At 44.4% G+C, this 12,692-nt stretch overlaps 1 protein-coding gene across 2 annotated transcripts in view; it reads left to right on the forward strand.

Annotated features, from left to right (window-relative positions):
- The window catches only part of RIN2 (Ras and Rab interactor 2), a 258,782-nt gene that overhangs the window by 127,291 nt on the left and 118,799 nt on the right, over window positions 1-12,692 (forward strand). The window contains exon 1 of one of the 2 annotated variants that reach the window (XM_011979524.1): window positions 11,870-12,333. The exons of the other annotated variant lie outside the window; for it this stretch is intronic. The gene's annotated coding sequence lies outside the window, so the exon portion shown is untranslated. Of the gene's footprint in view, window positions 1-11,869; window positions 12,334-12,692 lie in introns of those variants that run through there. 2 annotated transcript variants of the gene reach the window in all.

Raw genomic sequence — 12,692 nt, forward strand, 5'->3', positions numbered from 1 at the left:
CTCAGACACAAGGCAGAGGTATTTTTCAGTGCTTACTGGATACGTTTTGACTCCCAAGACAAGAATGTTTGGAGGGGAAAGGCATCTGGTTTAGAATTGAGAACGAGATTTCAGGAGTCTAAGACAGTGGGTTCATAGTGCAGGGTTAGAGTGTTGTAGACTCGCCCCGTGAAAGAATCATAAGGCAGAGGAAGGGGCACAAGAGCCAGGATGCTTCTCAAGAGAGAGCCTGACCTCTTCGCTGGAATTCAGAGCTAGAGAGAAATTAGATTGCAATAGGGCTGTTGAACCTTAGCCCACCTGCTTTCTGCAGGTACCACAGGGATGTAACTAGGCCCACACAGGACCGAACCTTATGCTTCTGCAAACCAGGAATGGATGGAGGGTGGGAGAGGACCAAAAGCAGTGGTGGGGCTGGGCACAATCGTTCATGCCTGTCATCTCAGCACTTTGGGAGGCTGAAGTGTGAGAATCACTTGAGCCCAGGAGTTCAAGACTAGACTGGACAACTGTAGAGACCCCTGTCTCTACAAAAAAGTCAAAAAATTATCCAAGTGTGGTGGTGTACACCTGTAGTCCCCGCTACTGGAGAGGCTGAGGTGGGAGGATCACTTGAGCCTGGGAGGTTGAGGCTGCCATGAGCCATGATTATCCCAGTGCATTCTAGTCTGGGCGACAGAGTAAGACTGTCTCAAAAAAGAAAAATAGTAGCGGAAGCTGTGTCCGTTCTGTTGTGAGCCCTAAGATGGTCCTACTTGCCACCCAGTAGTCCCCTAACACTTGAGATGTGTACTTTTTCCTATCCTAGCCTCACCCCTCCTCGTGGAAGGAGAAATTTTTGGAGCAAACCAGTTGTGCCAGTCTTGGGCCCACATCCCCTCACTGCCTCGCCCATGCTCCCAATGCCCAAAGCTCTGGAATCTCTGCACGCATGGCCCAAGCCTGCTTCCACTGCCTGGCAGGCTGTCTCCCAAGCCCCTGGGCCCACGGGCTGACTCTGCTCCTGGAGTAGCATCTGTAGGCTGAAAAGTGTGGGAGGGAATGAAGGATGCACAGTGCTTGGACATCAAGGATGGGGTATCCCCAGAGCTAGTGGAGGGAGAAGAGAGGTAACAAACCTTGAGGCAGGTTCAGGGTCACCCCATGTCCCCATGTTCAGGGACAAAACACTGACAAGTCTGAGAATTTTAAATGTAAACCAGGTTTCCCAAGTCCTCATAAAGGCACGTGTGTCATGGTAGGAGAATAGAACATATTTTAGTTAACAGTTTGTTCTCTTGATGTGTAATTTCTTAATATTGAGACATAAAGTATATGTGAACTTCCATCTGTCCTCTTGCCTCAGTCCCTGAAAATGTCAACGTCCACCCTGCATCCTCATGGGTGGCATGAAAACCCAGACACGGGCAATGACGCTGTCTCTACTGTCCGCTCAGGCCATCCATCCATGGGCCTGCATGACCCTCCATGCTTTACTCTGTTCTCCATAATCTGACTTTTTGGCTATCATTATGACCCAAAGCAGTCTCTCTCGGACATGAGTTTGTACCCACCCTCAAATAGTCTCAATGGATAAGCGCTAATCCTGCTTCCTCCCCTGTACCTTGGGCTCCACGCTAACCACACCTGCCCTGTCTGACACCACTGCCATGGGAAGGAGTTAGACGTCTGAACAAGAGGATGGGGTGAGGTAGACCATTGAGAGGAAAACCCTAAGCTTCAGAGAACCTGCAGAACCTAGCAGAAATTTTTTGGTAGTTGCAAATACTGCAAAACTGAATAATAGGAAACTATCATTTGTGAAATATCCTATGTCCTTGTCACTCCTAACCAAAAAAACCTGAATGCCATTTGTCAACCAAGACAGACTTTTAAAGATGCCTGAACTTCTGAGGCACAATTGCTGCCACCAAAACCACCTTTTGGTGATCACGACAGATATCTCTGAAAGCATTACGTGGATTTTCATGACTCTTTCACAGACACACAAAATACTAAGTTATTTTGGAGAACTGTTTCTTTCTTTATGCTTTTCCCTTGCTAATTTCTGGAGTCTGGTTGTGTGATGGTATTAAATATTAATACATATTATTAGCACATTTACTATGTATAGAAGGTGTCATGGTATGTTGTTATATTGATATTAGCCACTGTGCTTCCGCTGACTGTCCACAGGGAATCTGTGGGCTTACAAGGAAGACATTCTTCAGAGGAGGCCATCTGTTCTCCAACCCACTTCCTAAGAGAAAGCATGGGAAATTTAAGGCTCTAATCCTACAGCACGTGGATGCAAGGACATGCACAAACATGCAGTGTGGTCAGTTTGCTTCAGTGGTAGATATATTTCACTGGGAGTTTTGCACTTGTTCCCATGGACTTTTTTCGTTGTGTGATCTTCAATGCTGATGTGTTGTCTTGGACAAACACCCAGAGACTTCTCTAGAATTGCAATTCGTGTAAAAATGAAAGGGTTGAGAAACATGATTGGCTAGGGACTTGTAGGGAGCAAAGTAGGTTTGTATGCTATAGAGAGAGGAAAGATCTTCAGATCATAGAACTCTGTAAGAAAAATCCAACAACAGAGAGAACACATGGACTCCCTAGACTCTTTTATTTCTTTGGTATTTCAAAGTGATACGAAAAAATATTTTTTTTTTCCAGGCCAGGTGCAGTGGCTCATGCCATTCCAGCACTTTGGAAGGCCGAGGTGGTGGAGTTTGAGACCAGCCTGGCCAACATGGCAAAACTCTGTCTCTAATAAAATTACAAAAATCAGCTGGTCATGGTGGTGCATACCTGTGATCTCAGCTACTCAGGTGACTGAGGCAGCAAGAGAATTGCTTGAACCGGGAAGGCGGAGATTGCAGTGAGCCGAGATCACGCCACTGCACTCCAGCCTGGGCAACAGAGTGAGACTGTCTCAAAAAAAAAAAAAAGTTTTTTCCAGCATGTTTTGTGAGTTTACAGCATGGTATGTGTGTTGTTGGCATTTTATCTGATCTAGTGATTCTTAAAGATAAGCGTGGTTCTTCCTCTCATCTTATGCTTTAGGGGAAGTCATTCTTGGTTTTTTTTTTTTTTTTTTTTTTTTTTTTTTTTTTTTTTTTTGAGACAGTGTCTCACTCTGTTACCTAAGCAGGAGTGCAGTTGCATGACTATTGCAGCCTTGACCTTCCAGGCTCAAGCGATTCTTCCACCTCATCCTCCTGAGTGGCTGGGACCACAGATATATGCCACCATGCCCGGCTAATTTTTTGTAGAGATGAGGTTTTGCCGTGTTGCTGGGCTCAAGCGATCCTCCTGCCTTGGTCTCCCAAAATGCTGAGATTATAGATGTTAGCTGCCGCACCTAGCTGAAAAAGTCATTCTTTAAAAACCCTTTTCAGCCTGGATGACTTCTTTGTAAAATCCTATGCGCTTACTCATTCAGCAAACATTTACTGAGCACATACGTACCAGGCAGCACGTAAGGTATTAAAGACGCTACTGTGAAGAAGCAGATGAGATCTCTAATGTCTGGTTCCATAAAGGAAGATCTTTTCTTCTTCTCCTCTTCAACCTCCATAGAAATGGAACCCACTAAGTCTAAAATAACAGACCGAACATATGGCTTCCTTTAACTATTCCCGATGGCAGCATTTCACTTGGTTAAGATAAGAGCCAGAAATATTTTATGTCCTACTAGTGACAAATAATGTGGTTTCATGGATAAAGCACTGGTTTCAGTCTGGAGATCTAGTTTCTTACTTTTGCTATCTTTTATTACTTAAGTGTATGAAGAATCAAATAAAAGCCACCTCTTTGGAGACCTTGTGGTTTAGAATTGGTGAATTAAATATAGTGGTGACCTGGAATTGGTTCTCCCTGCTCACTAGAGCTGTTTGTTAGATTTTCATGAATTTTCCAAGTCTGTTGATGTCACACTGGTAGCTTGAAACCAGCCATGATGGGAGTATTTACACCACAAAATAGCCAAATGCTAAAACTCACGGCTTTTATTTCCCAGAAAGCCAGTTGTTAAACATTTTCCTGCACATCACTAAATAAAGGGAAGGGTCAGCACCCTAATGATGAAGGGGAAAGTTTGGAAAGACATCAGCATATTCATGGTCAAAATGAAGGAAAAGAAGCAAATGAGTACGTAAGATTCCAGGCAAGATGTATCCTAGAGGCTAATTTATTATATAGGGATGATGTTCCTCTCTTTTTCCTTCATAGCACTGGTTGTCATAACATTTCGACCCAGAATATTGCATTTTATTGATTTATTTTTAAATAGAGACAGAGCCCCTCACAGGGTCACCCAGGCTGGAGTGCAGTGGTGCAATTGAGCTCACCGCAGCCTCAATCTCCTGGGTTCAAGAGATCCTCCCTCTTCAGCCTCCCAAGTAGCAGCTGGAGTTACAGGTATGCACCACCACACCGGCCAATAGACCCAGGACATTTTCATGTAACCATGTGGACTTTGTTTATGTTCTTTACTCCACTGATGACATAGGCTGTTAGTAAACAAAACAAAAAACATTGATAGAATAAATAGTATTATGTTTAGAATTTCAGTACTCCATTGCTGGGCCAAAGAATATTCCCAGAGTTTCTGTGGAATTGCTTCTACTTTCCTTACTGACTGTCTAAGAATTACAAAATCACTAGTATTGTAGCCATTTCATAATGAAATGGGTGAAGATGCACTCAACAGAATTTGTGATAGATCCAAACATGAATTGATTAATTATATCTTGTTTGTAATTTTGGAAAGTGAAAAAAACTTGGTCTGAGAAAAATGATACTGATAGAAGAAAACCTGATGACAGCTGTCCCTAACTGTGGACAGTCACACTTGTTATGTACTAAAAAGTGACAGAAGCATCAATCTTACAAAATTCGGACATTCCAAATGTAACCCAGAAAATTTGGAACTTCATAGAAATAATGAAAACAGCCAACACCTCACAGGGCAGGAACCTTCAACGGTAAAGTTTCATGAAGACAAAAATATTTTGGATCTATCACTTCTCTTTTACAAAGTTTACAAGGGAAGTATTCATTCCTAAAACTATTTTCTATAAAATTAAAATTAACTGAATAGCTATATGAAAAAACAGACTCTGAACCTTCATACCACACACAAAAATTAATTTGAGATGGATCATAGATCTATACATAAAAGCTAAAACTGATCGGGTGCGGTGGCTCACACCTGTAATCCCAGCACTTTGGGAGGCCAAGGCAGGCAGATCACCTGAGGTCAGGAGTTAAAGACCAGCCTGACCAACATGGCAAAACCCCATCTCTACTAAAAATACAAAATTAGCCAGGTGTGGTGGTGGGCGCCTGTAATCCCAGCTACTCGGGAGGCTGAGGTAGGAAAATCGTTTGAACTCGGGAGGTGGAGGTTACGGTGAGCTGAGACCGTGCCACTGCACTCCAGCCTGGGCAACAAGAGTGAAACTCCATCTCAAAAAAATAAAAAAAAGCTAAAACTATAAAGTTTTTAAAACAAAACATAGAATCCTTAACAGCTTTAAGTTCTTACATTAGAAAAGAAGAAAGATACAAAATTAAAATAGAACTCAGAAAAGTTTTAAGCAATTTAACTGTACTGTTTAAGAGAACGGGCCAATGAGTTAAGATGGTTTGCTCGGGAAAATACGTTCTCCATGAAAATTATCAATATTGGTATAATTCCAATTTAAATATCTGTGTTTATTAAACATGAAGTTAAAATATCCTTTGAGGTCACAAAGACCAGATATAAATAACAACGTAAAAACATTTTTACAACAGTCCGTAACTGCCCCACAATCAGAAAAACAGAATTAATTGCATTTCATTCAAGTCAGAAACTTAAAAAGAGAGAGAGGGGGAAACATAGCAAAGCCTCCACTCACCTTTGCAGGGTGACAGGAGAGATCAAAGTATGGCTCTTGTCCATCTTCCTCATCCCTAAGTTGAAGCATCTTCCCTCAGATGGTCCACAGGTCTCCCTCTACTGTATTCATCTAAGAAACCCCGTCAGAGGTGACAGCTGCAAGTACTGTTTTGGTTTGGTGGGCTTCTTCTTTATCAGTGTGGGCTTTAGTTGATTCCAAGATCTTTGAAGTAAACATCTGATTGGATGATAGTAAACATCTCAAAGTTCTACCTGCCTCTGAGAACTCATGGTGTCCTTCATCCTTTGGATGCTGTCCTGGTCAAAATGCGTTTGATGGAAGGGAATATAAGTCTATCCAAAAGGCTCAAGACTCTTCATTGCACATTTAACTTTCACCACTGCCACACACATCCTGTGGTCCAATGGTCTCTCATATCTGTTCACTCAAGGTATCTGTTCCCCATAAATTCAGCTGTCATATGAGTTTGTAAGAGCCAAGGAGAAATTTCCCCTTCACTCTCTGAAGGCTGGATGAAAGATTGACCGACAAAAGGCAGGTTAAGAGGAGAAATGGCACAAACATTTATTAACATGCCCAAGGGAGAACTACAGAGTGGGCACCCCCACCCCGCTATGGGGCTCAGAAGCTTGTATGCCATCTCGAGGTTACAGAAAGAATGGATTTTGGATGGTGGCAAAATAGGTGATGAGAGGGGCAGAAGAGGAGGCCTGGCTAGCAAAGGTGGTCTCATCAGGCAGAGGAAACCTCCCGGGTAGCAGCTCTCAGAAAGAAGAGATGGGAAATGGTTCTTTCCCACCTTTGATGGTGCCAACCTCTCAGTTCATCTTTCCTACATCTGGACAGGGGAGGACCTCAGAGGAAACCTGGCTGCATCCCCAGAAAAGACGGCTTTTTAGCTATTCTTAGATTTCCAGCCCTTCTGAATAGCCATCTTGAAAGATGTCAAAGAAGTATATTTTGGGGTGAAATATTTTAGTTTCCTTCAGTTTCAAATCCAGCTTTCAGGCATAAGCACTTACTCTGTGACTCTTAACTCTAGTCTGGGCCATTGTCCATCCCCAGTCCAATCAGCTGAGGGTAGGGCCGGGCAGAATCACACCTGCTACAGATCGGGCACAGGGGTGAGTCCCTTTCACTCACACAGGGCATCTGAGTGAGGAGAGCAGGTCCACGGGCCCTGGTCAACTGGAAGGACCTGCATTCTGCCTAACAGAATCCTCAGAGTGAGCCATCTGGGGCCATGCTGGAAGGATAACTCAGGGTGGCCAGAGAAGCCTGACATCTACATTTGATGTGCAGTGTTCTGATTTTGTAAAGTGGCCAACTGCACCCAGTCCTTCGCATATTCCTGGATATAGCATCTCCATGCACGCGGCCCTGATTGCCAGCTGCCACCTTTATATGAGGGCTCTCTTTGGCTACTAGAGCCCATTCTACCCACGCAGGGACTTGTTGGAAGTTCTGGTGAACTGAGACCCTCTGGAAGCAGCTCTCAGTCAATGACTCAGAAGAGTTGCTGGACAAGTACCCCAGCTCCCCACTTGCCTCACTTGAGACAGTTTGGATGCATGGCTGTCACTGACTCCCAGGGCTCCCCTGAGGGACTAGAGTCCACTGCTCACAGTGGTTCCTTGCTTGGTTACGCACCTTGTATTGGTTGCCCTCCCTTCCCTTTGTCACAATCCCATACCCTACAAGTGTTACCTGAAGTCACCACTGAGAAACTACCTGGGCATGAATCTCTGTCTTGGGATCTGGAGACAGTTAATTCAGAAACATTTTAAATGCAGGCAGGGCACAACGGTTCACACCTGTTATCCCAGCACTGGGAGGCCAAGGCTGGCAGATCACTTGAGGCCAGGAGTTCAAGAGCAGTCCAGCCAACACGGTGAAACCCTGTCTCTTCTATAAATACAAAAATTAGCTGGGCATGGTGGTGCACACCTGTAGTCCCAGCTACCTGGGAGGCTGAGGCACAAGAATCACTTGAACCCGGGAGGTAGAAGTTGCAGTGAGCCAAGATGGCGCCACTGCACTCCAGTCTGGGCAACAGAGCAAGACTCTGTCTCAAAATAAATAAATAAATAAATGCATTACTTAATATATTGTGTCTGCAGTGTGGACTCAATCCAAAAGCTGCCAGATTACAACCTCTAATGAAAAATAATCACCTACATAGACTCTTTTACCATCATAGACAGAGAACCTTGGAAAAGAAAGCTCTAAACTCAAGTGCTAACAGGTTGATGAGTAGACCCTGAGGAAGTCCCAGAGTGTGTGGCCTTTTTGTCCATGGGATTCTGTGGATTAAGAGCTGAGTTGGCTTATGACACTTCTGCATTGTATCGTATGAAGTTACTGCACGCGTTTGTTGTGTGACCACTGATCACGTGGAGCTTTTCGAGTGAGGAGGTTTGGAAATATTGTTGACCCTTGAACAACATAGGTTTTCAAACTGCACTAGTCCATGTATACACGAGTTTTTTCCATAAACACTTCTGGGGGAGATTTGCACCAATCTGAAAAAACACACAAGTTGTGTAGCCTAGAAATACTGAAAAAATTAAGAAAATGCTAAATATCTTATGAATGCATAACATATGTGTTAATTGGCTGTTTGTGTTATCAGCAAGGCTTCTGATCAATAGTAGGCTCTTTGTAGTTAAGTTTTGGGGAGTTAAAAGTTGTACTCAGATTTTTGACAGCTCGGGGGCTCAGAACCCTTACCCCATCCATTGTTCAAGGGTCAACTGTATATAGACTTTTCAATGACCTTGCGGGTAGCCCAGGGATAGCTACCCCTCTTTCCATGCTCCAAGTGAGTAAAGTCCATCAGCCCTGAGGCCTGGGCCACGGGTGCAGGAGAAGTCATCAGTCAAGAGAGGAATAAGGGATGCCTGCAGGGGCGGGGAAGAAGGATCCTGCAGGAGGCTAATTCTTAAATGGCCCAAGGGGGAAAACGAGGGCATTGGCTAGGAGATGAGAGAAGTTTCCTACTCTATAAAGGGAGGACTTTTTTTTTTTTTTTCCTGGTCTCACTCTATTACCCAGGCTGGAGTGCAGTGGAGCGATAATGGCTCCCAGCACCTTTGACCTCCTGGGCTCAGGCAGTCCTCCTGCCTCAGCTTCCCAAGTAGCTGGGACCCTAGGCACGCATCACCATGCCTGGCTCATGTTTTTATTATTATTTGTAGAGACAGGGTCTCCCTATGTTGCCTTGGCTGATCTTGAACTCCTGACCTCAAGTGATCCTCCCACCTCAGCCTCCCAAAGTGCTGGGATTACAGGCATGAGCCACCATGTCCAGCCAGAAAAGGAGGACTTTCTAACCAGCAGAGGAGCCGCCTGTTGCCCTCGGGTGGCCACATGGCCAGTAGCTACATGGGCACCAGCAGGGCTTCTGTGGTGTGGACATGGTGAGAGTTTCTATGAGTTTGTGAACCAGTTTTCCAAGGAAAGAAGGGATGGACTTCCAATGGAATTAGCCCCATTTACAGGCCAGTCCTGTAAGTGGCAGAAATCAGTTTTACCCACCCCACTCCACAGCACCTTGTTAAAAAAAAAAAAAAAAAAAAGTTACTCTCAGCAAAATTGAGGCACTGGATATTGTTCCTAATTCCATTTTTTAAATACTTTTTCATTTTTTTATGTTAAAGATAGGGTCCCACTATATTGTCCAGGCTGGTCTCAAACTCCTGGCCTCAAGCAGTCCTTCTGCCTTGGCCTCCTAAAGTGCTTGGGATTATCAGGATACAGGCATGAGCCACAGCACCCGGCCAACAATAGTTTTTAAATAGGATTAGTACCAGGCGTAGTGGTTTACGCCTGTAATCCCAGCACTTTGGGAAGCCAAAGTGGAAGGATTGCTTGAGGCCAGGAGTTTGAGACCAGCCTGGGCAACATAGGGAGGGAGACCTGGTCTCTACAGAATAAAAATAAAAAGATGAGTTGAATGTGGTGGCACACACTGGTAGTCTCAGCTTTCGGGAGACTGAGGCGGGAGAATCACTTTAGCCCAGGAGGTCGAGGTGCAGTGAGCCGTGACTGCAGCAGTGCACTCCAGCCTGGGCAACAGAGTGAGACCCTGTCTCAAAAACAATAATTAAAATTAAAATTAAAACACTGTTGCTGAGTAAGGGGGCTGGGAATACAGTTCTTTGCATATGACTTCTTTCTTTCTCATAAATTAGCTTCTCTTTTCAATGAAAAGTTTTCATGACCTTCAAACTTAACATTTTTTTAAAAAATGACTGTTGGGCAAGGGAAAACCTGTGTCAAGCAGTGATCCAAGACACTTGAAAAATTTCTTTTAATTCACATAGTTCGAATTGTCAAGTCCGATCCTGGAATAACATTTTTCTGTCCAACGTGTAAAATATTGGGTAATACAAAGATAATTATGGAAATATTCAGAGAACTTCCCTGGACCCAGACACACAGCCACCTCCACTTCCTCCTACCTCTCTTAGAAAAAAACAAAAAGCATTAAAAGGAGAGATGACCTGTCTCCCTGGGAGCTCATTAAGGGACCAGGCAAAAAAGTGAGATACATTTCTTAGATTTGGACTTGACATGACAGGTCCCCTAGGGTGAGTCACTTTTTCCTATTTTGGTCAATTTGACTGTAAAATAATTACAGTAACGAGGTCTTGTTTACTGAGACTGAAGTCAGTGCTGCCTCGCCTCATTCAACAGCTAGAAAGAGAAACTGAAGGCTGTGATTAGAAAGCTTCTATAGCCAACCTCAGGCAGTGCGGATTCGAGAATCCAGGACTTGAGTACACTAAGTGTCTTTTAAGTCAGACCTGTGAGTAGTGGAATCCAATATAATTGCTTTTGCTGCTTCTCTTGTGGGTTTGCACTTGTAACCTAAAGTAAATAAAATAGGATAAAATAGAAAGCTGGGGTGGGGGCAAGGGGAGAAGAGATTGGGCTGATGTTGGTCAAAGGATACAAACTTTCAGTTCAGAAGGAGGAATAAGTCCAAGAGCTGTATTGTGCAACACAGTGACTGTAGTCAAAACCAATGTATTGCATATTTGAAAATTGCGGCCGGGCACAGTGGCTCATGCCTATAATCCCAGCACTTTGGGAGGCCGAGGCAGGCAGATCACTTGAGGTCAGGAGTTCAAGACCAGCCTGGCCAACATGGTAAAACCCCATATCTACCAAAAAATACAAAAATTAGCCAGGCATGATGGTGCACGCCTGTAATCCTGGCTACTTGGGAGGCTGAGGCAGGAGAATCCCTTGAACCCTGGAGGTGGAAGCTGCAGTGAGCTGAGATCATGCCACTGCACTGCAGCCTGGGCAACAAACTAAGACCCTGTCCCCCACCCCTCCCAAAAAAAAAGTAAAAAGAAAAGAAAAGAAAATTTTCAAAGAGAGGAGATTTTAAGTGCGCAAGTGCACTCAGGACAAGTAAAAAGCATATGAGGTAATATGTATGTTAATTAGCTTCACTTAGCCATTCTGCAATATGTATACCTATGTATTTCAAGATGTCATGTTGTATACCATAAATATATACAATTTTTACTGGTCAATTAATAAAATAAAATCCTTGACTCAAAATAGGAACGTTACTTTGGACTAAAGAAATTAAGAGAAGAAAAGAGGAGCAGAGGAGATGGGATGGGAAGGGTGGAGAAGGGAGAGTAGAGGTGGGCGGGGAAGGGGCGAGCGGGGAGGGAAGAGGAGGGAACAGTCCTGTCCTTAATGCTTCTCAAGCTCTCTATCTTGCCAAGATCTGGCCTGTGGCCCAGCACAGCAAAAACTGGAAAAGTGCCCGTGACTCAACCCAGTTCCATTGATCAATGAACTGGAAATCGGGGACTCTGTGTTTCAACCCCAGTCGGCCAGCCCACAGCCAGGGTCCAGGTGGCGGCCTCAGCTCCTGGCCTCAGTGGCTGTCGGTAGAATGGGTTGGAGAACCAGCCTCCAGCGGTCTCACATAGCAAGCAGGCAGCGCAGCCTGGAACCCAGCCAAGGGACGCAGGAATCCTTTCTGTTTTTTAAGGACAGACTTTGCTTTACCACAGCGGTCGCTCTTGGGGCCACACGGAAAGCCACCACTAAGTTTACTATAAAGTGACAGAGGCTGGTGTCTCTGGGAGAATGAGGAATAGTCACTTCCTGCCTTTGTCCATTAGTGCCGACCAAAGCGACCAGCTCCGTTTACATTCTTTCAGTGGTGTTGTTGAAAAGGCTTGGCAGCTCCCAAATGTTTGCAGTGTCCTTAGTCCTATGAGGGCTGCCTCCTTCTCTTTTTTTTTTTTTTTTTTTTTGCTAGCTTTTAGCTAGTATCTGGAAAGATCTACCAGACGTGTTGGACTCATTTTCTCAAGAATCCACTTTATCCTTCAGGGAAGCCAGGAAAAGAACACGCTTCCAACCGGTACAAGTCTGGAGGAATTTCACAGCCTCTCAAACTACGGTACCCTTTTTGTTTCTTAGTCCAGCCTGTTACTGGGGTGGTTTTAGGAAGAAGCTGCTGGGGTGACATCTGTGGGGAGGCATGGGGAACCGCAGGTGAAAAGGAGTTATTGTTTTAAATTGTATTAGATCGCTGGCAATATTGAGTCAAGGTGTCTAAGGTTATGGTTTGGGGAAGAAAACTATAGCTAACTATAGCTACTACGGAAAGATTTTAAACCAGAACTTCTTTGGGGCCCTTAAGAACTTTTCTTTTTTTTTTTTTTTTTTGAGACAGAGTGTTACTCTGTCGCCTAGGCTGAAGTGCAGTGGTGTGATCATGGCTCACTGTAGCCTCAACCTCCTGGGCTCAAGTGATCC

The sequence above is a fragment of the Mandrillus leucophaeus genome, unplaced genomic scaffold (assembly GCF_000951045.1).
Source record: "Mandrillus leucophaeus isolate KB7577 unplaced genomic scaffold, Mleu.le_1.0 Scaffold202, whole genome shotgun sequence".
In the NCBI taxonomy this organism is placed as follows: domain Eukaryota; kingdom Metazoa; phylum Chordata; class Mammalia; order Primates; family Cercopithecidae; genus Mandrillus; species Mandrillus leucophaeus.